The 14316-nt window shown below is 40.8% G+C and overlaps 1 long non-coding RNA gene across 1 annotated transcript; it reads left to right on the forward strand.

Annotated features, from left to right (window-relative positions):
* The first annotated feature begins 741 nt into the window (after positions 1-741).
* On the forward strand, positions 742-14073 carry LOC149918235 (uncharacterized). Its single transcript, XR_016466462.1, has 3 exons — positions 742-853; positions 5125-5190; positions 13556-14073. It is a non-coding gene; the product is annotated as an uncharacterized LOC149918235 (long non-coding RNA).
* The last annotated feature ends 243 nt before the right edge of the window (positions 14074-14316 follow it).

Below are 14316 nucleotides of genomic sequence, written 5' to 3' on the forward strand. Positions count from 1 at the left end.
CATGGCAACTACAGATATATGACAGTGCGCTGGAAAGATAAAGGGCAGGTAGAAAAAATTCCTCTGATCTTTTCTTATCCTCCATCTCTAGGGTGCCCTGGATAAGCAAACGGAATAAACAAGATATGCAGACCCACATCCAGAGCAGTTTTCTGGAGGCATAACTATCACCAGGCCCTGCTGGCACTTCCCAAAGGAACCACCACTGGCTTCCATGTCCAAATGCAGCATCTTCTGCTCTGGTGACACACACATGGTTTTTTTTTTTTTTTTTGTTTGTTTGTTTATTGTTTTTGTTTTAGAGGAGACTCTCCTCCAACCCTTCAGCAACTAATCACAGGGCCTTTCAGAGAAATAGATCAAATGTCACACATACAGCTTAAACACACACCTTTCTCCCACATCATTTGCCCTCCCACTGCCCCCAAATCTAAGATTGTACTAAGATTTACTAAGATGTAAAACCCTATGATCCTTCCACTCCTAGTTTACTTCCTAAATCATAGAATGTCTTACTTTGGACAGAACCTTAAAGACTCATAAAGACCCCCCAACATGTACAGGGTTAACAACTACTAGATCAATAAGTGCAGACTGGGAACTGAACTCAGCTGCTCCTCATTCCTGAGGTAATTGCAGGCATTTCTACAGCTGCTTCAGGGATGGCTGATACTTCAAATATGTAGTGGTAGGGTTTTTCTGTTCTGTGCTTGATTTCTAACCTCAAGTTTATCCCTGCTAGCAAAACTATGGTTGCTCTTCTTACTGATGTTGACAGGATGAAAATACTTTGTTGCTAAGTGCTGCTTCTTTCATAGGAAGAGACTCTTCACGCCTGTGGCAGACGTTGAAGGTACAGCTTGTATTATCAAGTGTATTGCTAACTTGTAATTAGACACATATGTTACATTCATTAGGAGTTAACTTGAAAATGTTATTATCATTCAACTTGCTTTTGCAAACTTTTGATCATGGCATAGAGACAGCAAAGAAGAAGCAACTGAACTTCATCTGAATAAAACAGTAGAAATTGCTGCTTGATCATCAATATATCTTCTATGATTTAGGTTGCATAAAAGGTGAATTGAAAGATCTGCATTAGATTGATGCTAAGGAATCAATAATTTCCAAAAATCCTTGGAAGTTACAGTGATTTGTGGTTGTGTGCTGTTTGCTTTCTAGTTCACTCTTGCTCTGAATGCTTCTAAAAGTACTTTAAGCTGTTTTGTGTGATGTTTTGTTTCGTGTCAGGATTTTAGAGTAGAACTTATATCTAGTGGCCTATGCAACATTCAGTAGCTTTGACCATAACTTCAGTAGCTTTTTTTTTTTCTGTTCTGTGTAACTCACAGCAGCCCCTGGCAGCATGGAGTTCTGCTGCACTGCTGCAAACAGCATTTCGTGCACTGGGAGGCCAGCATCCTGGGGCACTAAAGTCAAGGCTGTAAATATAGATGGAATGCAATAGGCATATTAAAGCTTCTAAGTGGTTCTGCATGAGAAATGACTCATCCTTTGCTAATTTAGAATATCTGTTGTAGGGCTCTGTACCTTTGCTCAGCAGAAATCTTAGCTGTAGAATCCTTAGAGTTGGAACCTCTAAAGGTCATCTAGTCCACACTCCCCTGCAATGAACAGGGGTGTGCACAGCTAAATCAAGTAGCCCAGGGCCTGGTCTAGTCTTGACTTGAAAGTCTGCGGGTATGGGGTATCCACCACATCTCTGGGCGACCTGTTACAGTGCCTCGCCATCCCCACTTTAAGAGACTTTTTCCTTATATCCAACTTAAATCTACTTTCTTTAAGCTTGAAACCATTTCGCCTTGTTCTATCACAACAAACCTGGCTAAAGAGTCTGTCCCCTTTTTTCCTGTAGCTTCCCTTTAGATACTGAAACATCACTATCAGGTCACCTTGGAGCCTCTCCAGGCTGAACAGCCCCAGCAATTTCAGCCTGTCCTGATAGTAGAGGTGTTCCATCCCTTAGATAATTTTTGTGGCTTCTGCATGCATTCGAAGAGGTCATGTCTCTCTGTACTGAGGACTCCACACCTGTATGCAGTTCTCCAGGTGAGATCTCACCAGCACAGAGTAGAGGAGCAGGATCACCTTCTACCTGCTGGCTATGGTTCTTCTGATGCAGCCCAGGATATATTTGGCTTTCTGGGCTATGAGGGCATGTTGCTGGTTCATGTCCAGCTTGCCATCCACCAGTACCCTCAGGCCTTTTTCAGAAAGGCTGCACTGAAACTTCTCAACCACAAGCTTGTATTGATAGTGGATGTTGACTTGACACAGGTACATGACCTTGCACTTGGATTTGTTGAGGTTCACCTGAGTCCACTGTTTAAGCCTGTCTAGGTCTCTCCGGGTGGCATCTTGCCCTTCTGGTGTGTCACCTGTACCCCACTTGTTGTCAGAGTGAAAAACAAAGGCTGAGTTTGAATAGAAACAATTTTATTAAGAAATTCCATTAGTGGAGAAAGGGAACTTTTCTTTGAAGCTGTCTGAAGCTTCTTGTCTGTGGGGTCTTCTCTTCCTTTTCTAATACCCATGTGTACTACTTCATCTACTGTGGAAAAGGTATTCCCAAGTGGAAAGTGTTTATATAGGTGTATGGGAACTGCTGAGTCACGGCCTGAACCTCTGATTAGTCACCTGAGGCGAGCAATGAGTCAGCCCTGGGAGCACAGGTGAAAGCAATTCACCTGTGCTGCAGGAAGGGGTGGAGCCAAGGCTCCACCTCTCCTAGACCAATTTAAGAGCTGACTGCCAGTGGGGAAGGATCTCTCTCTCTTTGGAAGATCCACTCCACTGGAGTTTCCTGAGCGAGCTCATGGCACGGGTAAGCCTCCTATTTATTCTCTTTGTCTCGCTGTGCCTAACTCTCTTGCTTATTTCATTATTATAACATCTTAATATTATTAAATTATATAATATTCCTTTATATAACTTTCATTGATTATACAATAGGAAGTCCCAAAGTACCTTACACACAAATATTTTATCTTAAAATACTGAATATTGAGAAATACTTGTTGACTGTAAGTAGTTACTGCCTGAACTTACTTGTCCTCATCAGGTAGTGTTTTCTGCAGATCCTTGAATTCTTATTGGCTTGTGACTGTAATATTATTTTTTTTAAACCACAGTAGAACAAGATGGTTTTTAACTCCTGATGTGTGCTGTGTAGATGTATCAGTAATTTCTTGTACTGTACTAGAAACTTTTGCAGGAGCAGACCTTTTGTAGGCTGAAGCATTTCTGGCAATAGTAGCAACTGTCTGACTTCGTATATTGATCCAGAAATGGTCTGACCGATAGTGTAGCAAGTGCCTTACTCTCCTTTATTACAGGGGGGAAAACAAGAATTATGTAACTACATCTCGGAGAGTATGCTTTGTTCTTCCCCCAACAATTGTGAATGCTGTCTGGTAACATCGTCAGTTACTGTGGGGTAACTCACTCCTCTTCAATATTTGTATACTACTTGAAAGGGTAAAGGAAAATTAATTCTTCAGCAGATAAATGGCTGTTTTCTATGAAAAAAATCTGTAAAAGAGGCACTTTCAATTCTGGATCATTTGAATACAACACTCTGGTCTCTTCTGTACTGATGTTGGTGCAAACAGTGGTAATCTCACTGCAATATGTATGTAGCTCACAACATAACACTCACATTTCTCTTCTAGTTGATTATATAATTGTGTTTACAGTTTAAGGTAATACAATACTTTTTTTTTTAAACTCTTATAAGTTTATCCAATGTTTGTCAGTGCTGCACAAAGTAGTGATTATATATTAGTTTTACCTATAATGACAGAGTGAAGTACTCCATAGGGATAGCTAGAACACCTACTGTCCATGCATCTGTGTGAGCTGCGCATCTTGAAGGAAAAGGCTTCCCTTCTCCAGACACATGGCTCTGTACATGTTAGGCAAATTCACCACTGGGGAGAAAAGAGAATTAATCTCCAATATCAAAACATGAGTAGTCATGCTCTCAGGCATAGTGTGCATCTGACCAGTGAGTAATTATTGAGTAAGCTCCTACTTGGGAATAATACAGACAAAAGCCTTTTTTTTTTTTAAAAAAAAAAAAAAAGAGTACTAATTCTCCTATTTCTGAAATAAAGTACTTCCATGTGTGTCGAGAGAACCATTTCTAGGTGGACCTCCTGAAGTTATTCCAGTATAATTCACTTCCAACTTATATAATACATTAAAATACCTCATCTGCTAGTCTCTGTCCAAACTGACCCAGCGATGCATACTGAGGACTGCTTTATAAGGAAAACTTGGTTGAACGCAGAGAAACAGATGTTTCCTGCCTAGTAGCATGAAGCGTATTAATGTGTTGGAAAGCCATCTACAGTTAATGGAAGGACATCCAGGATTGCAGTTGCTATGATATTTCTCCCCAAGCAGTTTCAGGGCTAAAGATTTTGATTGTTAGCAGCTTTAGAAAGGAACTAGTGTCCGTTGTGGATGCGATTGTAAAAGCAGATTGAGCGGGAGAGAGGATGATAGCTGGTTCAGGAAAGGGTAGTGAGTGACTCCAAGATGAGGGCGTTGGTCTCAATTATTGTGAGTCCTGGGGGATGCTGCATTGCCAGTGGTGTAGGGCTGCAGAGACACCACAGGCTTCCCTGTCCTGATGTGCCTTGGGAGTCTTTCAAAACCGAGATTTAGGAGCACAATGATCACGAAAACAACATAAATAAAACAGAAGGAGGGAAGGGAACAAAATAACTATGGTTTTCCAAAATGTGGCACTACTTTGTGTCATGGTTCCATGTTTCCTTCTGCTTAATGCATCCTCCTTGTGCATAATGAGGGTTAAAAATACGTGTATTCCACTTGCACAGGGTGCGCCTGTTTCTATTTGCCCTCCAGCATCTCAGAATGCGTGGAAGAAAATTCAGTGTTTCTCAGGAAGTACAGAAAAGGTTAATGAGGCAAAGAGACATGGAGCTGCATGTGGCAAGAGGCTTGTGTTGTGGACATATTTTTATGACTATTTCTGTGTTTTATTGCATTCATAACTTCAGAAAGCTGATCCTCACTGTGGTGTATATATTACTGATTTACTTAGGGTTTTTTTGTTTTGTATTTGTTTTTTAGAGACAAATGTTACTTCAGATAACTTCGGTGACAGAACAGGGTAGAAGAGTGATGGGTTCAGGAAAGGTAAGTCTTGGCTTCATCAGTACTGTATGCAAACACAGTGACTCATGCAGTCTGCAGCTCTTGCTTAGAGGCGTCATATAGGCAGCTGTTGGCTGGAAACTGAAAAATTAATAGAGTTAGTAGGCAGATCAGCACCCTGTAATCACTGCTTGAGCTGATTTCTAATGAGTTTAGGATTTCTGTCAATCTTCTCTTCCCACAAGGCTTCCTGAGAGACACTGTACAAAATGAAACCAAGGAAGGAAAAAATGTACTGAAAGCCCATGAGTGTGTGTGAGGTCTTCTGCGTAGATACTGGTGGTGTGCTGTGTGGTGATATTTGGAAAATACTAAAAAAAAAAAAAGTGTGATAGTGGCTTTGGTGGAGGGTCTCCTTTGAGAACAAGGAGTAATCTGAGTATTCTGTGTGAATTTGGTCAGGGGAAATATTCTTTCACTTTTTCTAAAGCATTCAGGCAATTATTGCTTTCACCGATTTGTGGTCACATTGTTTTAGGAGCTGAGTATTAGATAGCTGATGAAACCGCATGATGCACCTATATTACATTGAAAATATGTCTAACTTAAGAATAAGAATACCACTGTTTCATTTTTACCCATGAGTGCTGAAGTGCGTGTGCTTTAGGTGTGCTACACTGCATGAAGAAGAGGTCACAGTCAGGAAGCTGCTTAGCAGGATTGGGAGACTAGGAAACTGTTATTTTTAGACTCAAGTTTTGTTTTTTTCCAATGTTTTGTCTGGGTGAGAAAACTGGAAATGAATTGAACACAAGGGATTCACGAAAAGAGGAGGCTGCTCCTAACATCCTAATGGGGCTGGTAGAGTTTCATAAATTACTGCCAATCATTTCACTTGCTAGAGCTTCTACTGAAAGCTAACACACGAATGTGCTTTTAATGGGCTCTCTGTGAGCTTGTGACCCCAAAGCCTCCCAATTCTGTATGAGGGAGAAGGCTGCCTCTGACTGAAATGGTCTGTGCAGCTCCAGAGCTGTGCTCTCTGTAGATTTGTCATTTCAGTTATCACATATCAGGTGAGAGTGGATGAAGCCTCTTTCAGGTTAAGGGATAAGATGAAGTCTGAAGAGGTTAGCAGGTGGCTTGATAAGAAAATGCAGACATTTTTTCTAGGCCTGGCTTTTCAGTAATGCAGTGAATTACTGGATTCAGTAGATAGCAGTTCCTTAATTTAGGACAATAGTTGTAAATTTGAAATGATGCAGATATACTTAAACTTTTTTTTTATGGCTTACAAATCTCTAAAGGAAAATAGGGGAAAGAACGCTCTGTTAGCTTCCATTTCCAAACATTAAGATATTACTGTGATTGCACAACATCTCCTTTTCAAAACAGTCACAGTAGATCTATCACAGTCTGTTTTCTGCTTCTGGTTTTCTTCAGGTCAGTGACTGAAGGGACATCAGTGGCCTGTGTTGGGGGAGGCTTAAAGGTCTCCTGTTTTTGGTTGAAATTTGCTTTCTGCTATTCATAGGAGTTCCCATGATACATAATATTAGCATGGACAATATAGATGCTGCCTTGAAGGGTCAGTGTTGGCTCCATTGTGAAAGTCATCTTTTCCCACCCACGGTCAGGATAATTCCTGTGCCCTGTCTGGCTTGGCTCTGCTCTCATTTCTCAGGATGGGGCAGCTCTTCTTCAGCAACCTCAGACCTTGTTTCTGGCTATCTGTTCCTGAAATTTCTTAAGCATTTGTCATGTTTGCACATAAGACTGCAGATGGGAACCATTTTTTTGAATTCTTAAATTTTCTGATGATTCTTCTACTAACTCATTTGCCTTGGCATAGTGAGCACATACATAGATGGAAGGAAAAACTCCTTAAGTTATCTGTTCTGGGCTGTCTGAATCCCCGGTGCACACTGAAGCTTGCCTGATTCCAGTTCAGTTTGGTGGCAGAGGTTCCACAGTGGGCACTGACAATGGAATGGGTGAGTGATGCTCAGCCCTATGAGGTGGCTGACATCCAGCATCTTTGTACCCCAGCTGGGTACAGTAGTATTAACCAGCACCATCCAGCCCAACATGCACAGCCAAGGGCAGGGAGCTCCTCCAGCAGCTATCAAGCATAAAGGCAGTAGTGGAGGAGGAAGGGCTGCCGTGCAGAAACTTGGCCTTCTGAATGGTATCAGGGAACAAAGTTAATAAAGTGCACAGAGCACATGAAATCTGTAGAGCCATTGGGGCTCTGGTCACTTAAAATGATATTAGTCCTGCATTATTTAGGAACAGTTTATGCGTGCAATCAGGAGTGTTACATTTATGACAGTTATATAAGTCGTTCAACAAATTACTGCAATTAAAGGAAAACAACAGCCACTTAATGTAGTATTAAGACTGCAAAATTATTCCAATATTAGCATAAATACAGCAACATGAAGTAATTTCTGTTTGGTTTTGTTTCTTTGTAAATGAGATTTAAGTATTGTATCCCATGAAGATGGCATATCTAACTGCGTGGCTACCAGGTGCATGGATTCTGTTTGTATTCTAATCCCTTGCTGGCTCTGAGCTCTTTGGCAGCCAGGCATTTCCTGGGGTGCAGAAAATAACAGGCAGCTGTCCCCTCAATTCCAATAAGAAAGGAGATATGGCAGATAGCGTCTATCTTCTTTGAGACATGCTTCTTACAGATCTCCCAGCTTACCCAAGCAACTGCTCCTAGAATATTGCTCGTGGATAAGCTTTATGGGCTTTAGGAAGTAAATTTGCAAACTGTTAGCTGCAGAAGAGGCAGTACTTTGTGCTGTAAACACTTCCAAGGAGTATTTGAATGGAAAAATGACAGTAAAATTGTTGGAGACTGACTGTTTATTCCCATACTGCTGATCTTCCCTCCCCCCAAAATTTTATCTGTGTGATAAGAACAGTTCCTTCTGGATTCTGACTTTCCATTTCTAACCCAGTCGTCTTGTCACCTTGGGAATTGAAAATGAGGGGCGTATCTAATAATGTGTTGAGTTTTCTGGATATCACCTATCTTAGTGATTTGCTGGATTCCATTTATTTGTAATGGAAGTTAATGTCTAGAGTGGTATGGAGTCCCCTGTGCTGGGATGAGTTTTGCCTGTCATTCTGGTTCAAGTTCTCTTCCTCTTGAACCTCCCATGTAAAGTATGGGGTTTCTAGAGTTAATTAGAGCAGTTTAAACTTTGTAATCTCTGGATGGGTGTTAAATGTTATGAGAAGACGATATTATTTCAAATGGTGAAGCACTCTGCAGCAGCTATCATGTAAAGTTGGTCATTTGATGTTGCATGGAATCAATCCTTTGATTTATGGATATTAAGTAGCTAATCCTGATTACAAAACTTCTTTACAGATAAATCCATTCATTTAGGAAAAAGCAATCTCTGTATCTCTGCTTTCATCCTCTGATGCAGGTTTTGTAAGTGAAGGAAGAATGATTTATTTGCAAAATATGTTTCTATATCACAGTCCATCTGATGCTTTTGTACCTATATTATTTAGGTCTGAAATGAAGTAGTGATGCATTATCACTGGGCAGTACTGTGTGACTTTTGCAAACTTAAATCCAAAGCCAGCTTATCCTTGTATCAGCCCTTCTGACACTTGTGCTTTTGCCAACTTTTGCAGCCCTTCTATGTGCAATGTGTAGGGTGGCATTCATTATCATTCTGAGCCATAGTGGTGTGATACCTGAAGCCTGAAAAGCTCTCATATTAGCAGTGTTGGCTAATTCAGCAGCAAAGTAATTATCTCTTTTGGAGATGAAGACCTGCCTTCAGATGGAATTAACTTATCTTTCCCTAACATGGGTTTGATATTGCCCTAGAAAGCTAAGAGGAAAAAAAATTAAACAATGTAGGGTTGCTTCATCAAAAGTTTTAGGACTATTTCTCTTTACTTAATTTCTTCCAATGCTAATTAACCAACACTTTTTTTCCTTTCAAGCAAACAATCAAAAAACCCTTGTGAATATACCTATGGGCAGGATACAAATCAAAAGAGGGAAGGAGTGGGCTTTGAGCCAGATCTGATAAATGAGTGGAGAAGAGAAGCAGAAAGGACTTGCCAGCTACTGAAGTCCTTGGAGCTGATTTAATCCTGATTTCAGGCACTCCTTCAAATGTGGGCAAACAGCCCATAATGTAAACTCTGGGGATGGAACTGAAATTGGTGGTCACTTGCATGTCTTGCGGCATAAAAGCAAACTTGTGGTTAAAGCTTCTGTCAGGGGATTAAGAAGGTCTAAAGTTGAAAGCAATGATCTTCTAGGGAAAAATAACAAGCACGCTCTTAGTAGAAAACTTGTATAGCTGTTCTCTTAAGCACTGGCAGTGTGTGCAATCACCTTATAATGAATGGGTCAGAACCATGGGCAGTGTGGAGCCTCTAGGCTTCAGTGCAGCAATACCAATTTAAGAAGGCACAGTCCATTGCATACCCTCCAGATGTGGTCTAGGGGAAGCTTAAGCTCTGTAATACAACAGCAGCAGTCTGCCTTCTCTGAGAGTATCCCTGTCTGATCAGTGACTGCGAACAGAAGTAATTTCTGGGTAGGGAAGACATATGATAGTAGCTGCCTGGTTCCCAAACAGGATAGCAAGGGGACAGGGACAACTTGCTGCCTCTGAGACCTAGGGTGCATTGCTTCCTCCCATAGTATGGGCAGCCCCTTGAATTCTGTTCCTGCATGTGGCTTGACGAGGAAATTAAAACTGACAATAATTTAAGAGTTTGCCATTTTGTTTTGCAAAGGAGCTCAAGTGCATGTATGAAGTTGTCTGATCTTTGATTTATGTATGAAATGGTCACGGAAATCCTAGATACCTCAAACTTGCTTGTCTTACATCAGTAGAAAAGTGAAAAGGAGGTTCTGCTCCTCAGTTCCCCAGCTGAAATTTCCTGGAGACCTCAAACTGAAGTGCATGATGTATTACTAACACTGATGAACTGGGGGACAAGCAAGGAGCAGCTCAGATGAACTTCCCAGGCATAGCACCTCAGCAGGGGAGCTGACAGCTATGGTGATAGCAATTTCGAGACTGAGAAACATGGAATGAGGTTTTCCTGTTTTTTAATTTCTTCAAGCAATTCATGCGTAGGTGTTTGTCAACGTTTTCATTGTTGAAATGTTTTTTAATATCCTATCAAATTAGCCAGAAAGGGTGTGTGAGCTTATTGATTTGTTCATATAATGTTATCTAGCTTTAGTTAGAAAATAGCAAACATCTTAGTTTGTTTGCACAACTTCCAGATGGAAGGGTAGATCTGAAGAAATTCTAATGCACTAAAATACAGAGATGTAATTTCAAAAATCCCAGCCAAGCTTCCACAGAAGCAATTATCTTTTCTTAATAGTAGACTTTTCTAGGCTATTCCTGTAAAACCTGAACAGCGTAATGCTGTGTTCCCCCAGTTTCTTTTTCCCAGATTGAATTCAAATGTTTTGACATTAGCTGAGTCTCACAAATGTAAGAGGAAGCTGAGATAAAATTAGATGACTTCACCTACTGTTACAGAAGAGCTTTCCACTATTTATCAGAATATTGCATGAGTGTTGTGAGAAGTTATTGATGTTGATACCATAATTTCCAATGCCGAAGCATGTTCTCAAGGTTGAAATTTCTCAAGGTTGAAATTCAGTCAGAACAGACAACAGCCTGGTGCCCTATCCAGCAGTGTTGTCACTCACTTTCAGTAGTCAAGGGGTTAAGCTTCAGTCCAAGACTGCACCTGCAAAAGCAGTGTCATCTACCATTGCATCATGTTGCTTGGCACTTGTGCAGAGGGAGTAATGCTTATCTGGGGAAATGGCTGTGTTCAGCAATGCCTACAAACCTCTGGGGGATGCCTGATCCAGCAGCACCCTATTTAGCTAGCGGCTGCTGAGATCACTACATCAACAACCCTGAAGTTCTGGTGGGCAACGCTCACTGGTGGCCTCTCCTGGCCACCAGCTGGGAACTGACTTGGCTGCCTGTTCCAAGCTGTTGACTGCATTAGAAAAATAGAAAAATTATAGATGCTTTCCAAATATTACTTATCTGTGTAAGACATTGTTCTGGTTGACAAAAAGATGTACTGGGATTGTGAATAGAGAGATTATGTGTGCAAATGTGATGGGAGGCCTCTCACAAACTAGTGTGTTTTTTTTTTTACTAAGATGCTGTCTGCAATCTGTAAAATGTTAGCAGATACCCCTATTATAAAATAAACTGAGTTATTAATGCAATGTATTGCAGGGATGTTGATAGATAATATGCAGAATTCACTGACCAGACATTGCTGTTTGGTGTTGTTAGGTCTTAGTTTTTCATGATCCTCTCTGTGGACTATCCACCTATGTGAATACTCTAATATTAGACAGCAGAACTGCTCAAATGCTCTCTTGACCAAAAATGAAACTGCTATTAATCCCTAATGCACTAAGCATTTTGCCTTCTGACAGTAATCTAAGGAATGCTTTCTGTTTGTTTTTGTTTACTGGCATTTGGAGACAAAATGCATCAACACGTGCAGGAAGTTGCAAAATGATCCCATGTTTTGATTCCAGCCCACTTTAAAAACAAATTAAAAAACTTTCTTGCAGATACTCAAGAGCATGCAGACCTTTTCTGTCAAAGAGATTCAGGGCTCCTTTTTCCCAGGCCTTAAGATATCTTCTTGCTAGGTATCAGAGTCTGGGAGAAAAGGCATCAACTTTAAAGGCTTTTTGAGGGGTCAGTTCTGCTCTGTTCCCTCTAGAGTTTTCTAGGAAGAAAATATTGTCAAATACTTTCAAATACTGTCTTGTTACTCTAAATTGCCACTTACCAGTTGATGTAAGCCAGAAATAACACTCACGAGAAGTTGCTGCAGAGGTGTTTCACAGAAGTATTTGCCCGATTTCAGTTTTCCTGTTATTCTTCTCCAATTAGCTGGTTTTAGCATCAAAAGCATCATGAAATCGCAAGGCCAAATTTATCTGTCCATGTGACTCCTAAATCACAGCTGTCTGGTTTCTATCAGTGGGAATTATAGGCTGGCTGATAGTGGCTTAAAAATGGCAGCAACAAAAAGAGGATGCCATGAGAGAAGGATGGGCCTTCTGACTTCTGGTCCTTCAGCCCCATACCTTTCTGTAAGGGTAAGGTAAAGCAAAATAAGGAAAACTGGGGGGGGCGAATCTTCATGCAGGATGCAATGCTTCCCTGAGTCACTCAGTAGTTAGCTCTCCAGATGCAGAACAACATGGGTTATGCCAACATAAGGTGCTCAGAGGTGTTTTCCTCCCTTTATATCACTGAACTGAGAATCTACAAGCTAGATCTATATAATATGAATTCTGATGCTGGCAAATGTTAAAAATCATTATGGTATGTTTTGTACAACCCTGCAGTACTTCAAAGCAAACCAGCTGGGGTATTTAATAAAAAAATCCGTTCATAGATAAGGCTCATGATCCCTAACTTCAACTTCTGGGATTCAGTTGTATTCAGTGCGTGCATGGCAACCCAGTCTTGGGCTCTGGCTAATGCTGATGGAGCTCTGTGTGGAGAGCTGATATGTCAGTCTTGTGTCCCTGCTTTTCATCTGAGAGCAGGTGGTAAAGAATGCTTGTAGGGCTATGGAGAGCAATAGATTTTTAAAGATACTTCACAGTAAGAGAATAAGGGAGTAGAAGTGCAACCCATCTACTTGATGTTGCTGCTGAAGTTCCCAAGAATTTCTAAACAGGTGAACTCATCCAAACATGTCTGGGCACAGTGCTGAGGCAGGAGGCTAGTGAACTTCCACCTGAGGGGAAAAACATCCAGAAGTCTTTACAAGCTGCAAGTAATGTTTGATATGAGTATTCTGCACAGCTGTATATTGCTGTGCACCTTGATTACCTGAGGTGACCAATGAGAACAGTGAGGAATGCAAAAATAGCATGTATAGCTCTACGTTACATCACCCCACCGACAGAGCAGAAGCTGTGATCTGGATCTGAACACAGGATCTGTCATGTCTCTGCTACTTTCATCATTCAGTTGGTTGAACTGCCCCTCAATTAACTGTATGCTATATAGAGCATGTGTGCATATGTGTGTCACTGAGGAGAAAGTGGAAAGAATGGATTGCATTTCCACTGCAATTAGTTTTGCTGGTAAGTCTGATATAATCCCCTGAAATTCAGGATCTGAGAAACAGTACAGATTGTATCAACTACAAATAATTTTGCTGCTATAATGAAATCTGGCTATTGGAATAAAGTCTCAAAACAGTATTGAACTATTTATTAAACAGTATCTATCCCCCAGTGATGAATTCATTTTCAGTTATAACAAGGCTTTGTGAAGTATAATGAAAAATACAGTGCCATGCATAGTAAACTAGCCTCTATTTTCTTTGACAGCATGCCAGTTCCTCAGCTGCAGTACTACTATGCTATTCATCTCCATAAAGAGCTCTTTCGAAAGTATTATTAAACAGCAGGAAGGAATGGTGTATGACAGCTTCATTAGTCACTACAAGCCAAACCTGGCTGCTTTCTGCTGGGGATTATTAGCGCATTCCAAAACATCCCTGGGTTGATGGCATCCAAATTTTTTTTTTCCCCTTCAAATGTATGGAATGTAGCCAAATCTCAGTTTGAAAATCCTGCTATCCAGCCCTGTCTGGGCTGGGTTAGGCTAGGCTCTATTTGTGAAGAGAACATGGACTCCCTCCTTGGTCATAAGAGTCCAGAAGCATTGCAATAAGCCATTTGAAACACTGACACAGGAAATTATTTTGTAGAAGTGCAGAATGTGATCTTCCCAAAATGGCAGATGTTCATCCCACATTACTACATCCTCTAGGTACAGATACAGAACTTTAAGACCTTTTTGCACATTTGTGCTGTGTTCACAAAAGATGCATCCAGAAGGCAAGATGCTTTGATTTAAGGATGCTTATGGTCTCACTGAGATCAGTAAACGTGGGATTTGGAGCTAGCATGGCTTTTCAGGCTCTGTGTTGCTCTGAGATCAATTCTATTTTAAGTGAGATACTTCTGAATCTTCCTTAAGAGGAGCATAAGTTACAGGATAAGCATGATATGCAGAACTGAGCTCTTGTATAAGTCTGCTGCTTGATTTATTGCTCTTCTGAAATTATCCCAGGCTGTTTATAAAG

Source organism: Phasianus colchicus, chromosome 4, assembly GCF_987193195.1.
Source record: "Phasianus colchicus chromosome 4, bPhaCol1.hap1.1, whole genome shotgun sequence".
In the NCBI taxonomy this organism is placed as follows: Eukaryota; Metazoa; Chordata; class Aves; order Galliformes; family Phasianidae; genus Phasianus; species Phasianus colchicus.